Raw genomic sequence first — 1,680 nt, 5'->3', positions numbered from 1 at the left:
GTATTTAATACTGCATAAAAATATCTTTTATCATTCATTATCAATATTTTTTTTTTCCTTTTCAGGACGATCTTGTGAAATCAACATTAACGATTGCTCTGTAGATCCTTGTGAAAATGGTGGCGTTTGTGTGGACATAGTTGATGGTTACATGTGCAACTGTGAGCCAGGTTACACCGGGAAGCGCTGTCAGCATTTGATTGATGATTGTGCCTCTGAGCCTTGCCAGAATGGTGCTACCTGCCTTGATATGCTTGATGGATTTGTGTGTCACTGTAGGCCTGGTGTCTGGTTTTGTCGGTGAGTGTTTTTCTTGGTTGCTCTATTCTATCTATTTATCCTGCTCTTTGGATCAGCACACCTACATACCCATGCCTTTTTCAGGTCTTCAATGTGAGGCTGAAATCGATGAGTGTTTGGGTGACCCATGCAATCCTGAGGGAACAAAAGCATGTATTGATGAAGACAACCGCTTCACCTGCCAGTGCAGAGATGGTTTCACTGGTGAACTTTGTGAAACAAATGTCGATGACTGCTCTGCCATGCCCTGCCTTAACGGTGGCTCGTGCCGCGATGAGATTGGCCACTTCAGATGCGAATGCCCACCTGGTTGGACTGAGAGTGACATTGGCACGTGCACAAACCAACCATGCCAGAACAGTGCTAAATGCATCAACCTGTTCCAAGACTTCTTCTGTGTGTAAGTACAGCTGTTAAAGTAATTTCCACTTCATTTTTAAAACAATCATTTTTTTTCTGAATGTTCTGAGGCACGAGAGCGCTTCTCCAGCCCCCTTCCTATCCCGTCCCCATGCGGCCGTGCGGCGGACCAGGTGCAGAATGCTCTTCATAATTCAAAGTTATTCCCTTTCTCGCCCTCCCCGCCCGTTTACGCTCCGCCGCCGGTTGGCATGCGGTCGCCGCGGTGTGCGGTTGTGTCGCGGCGGGGCGGGGCGGGGCGGGGCGGGGTGGGGTGCCCGACGGGGGTGGTGTTCTGCGAGACGACGCCGCCGCCCCCGCGCGAATAGCAGGGCTGGTTCGGGTGAGAATGGAGTGGAGGTGTCGGATGGTCGACTGGCCCGGCGTGGGAGAGAGACGAAGCGAGTCTGCCGGCAGCGCACCCGAGAGAGACAGAAGGGCCGATGGGCGCCCATCCAGCCGGGCCAGTCGACCATCCGACACCACTAGAATGGAGGCGTAGCCCCGACCTGGCAGATGTTATCGGGCGGTGTGTAGCCAGCAGCAAAGTGCACGCGAGGCGCCGGTCCTGGACTGGAGCCTTCCTCGGCCTTCCTGCCCCGGCTGTCCTGGTCCCTGGTACTGGTCCCCCCTGGTCCTGGCACCACCGGCACCGCCCGCCCTCCTGCGACCTCCAACCTGCTCCTCTCCCTAAATCATCACCACTACTCCGGTGGCCGCGGCGAGGCTGGCGGGACAAACTTCACAACTCGGTCCGATTTGGGGCAGGGCAGGGCAGGGCAGTCACAGGGCCGGAGTTGGGGAGGGGGGCGGTGGAAGGGAAGGACTGGAAGGACCTTTGCGCGCCTCGGTCAAGCGGTGGCGGCACTCCGGGCCGGCCCCAAAGGCGCGCGGGTGACCGTATCTGTCCCCGCCCGGCCGCCGCGCGGCGTGCCTACCTCCCAGGGTCGTAGGCTGGCCGCGCCGCAGCGCGCTATAGGG

General features: G+C 57.4%; 1 pseudogene; it reads left to right on the top strand.

Moving 5' to 3' along the window:
• The first annotated feature begins 230 nt into the window (after nucleotides 1-230).
• LOC127748675 (protein-tyrosine sulfotransferase 1-like) overlaps nucleotides 231-1,680 on the top strand; it is a 16,603-nt pseudogene continuing 15,153 nt past the window's right edge.

This window comes from Frankliniella occidentalis, unplaced genomic scaffold (assembly GCF_000697945.3).
Source record: "Frankliniella occidentalis isolate FOCC.00 unplaced genomic scaffold, Focc_3.1 Scaffold577, whole genome shotgun sequence".
NCBI lineage: Eukaryota > Metazoa > Arthropoda > Insecta > Thysanoptera > Thripidae > Frankliniella > Frankliniella occidentalis.
The sequence above is the reverse complement of the archived record's forward strand: the minus strand, read 5'-3'. Positions and strand labels throughout refer to the sequence as shown.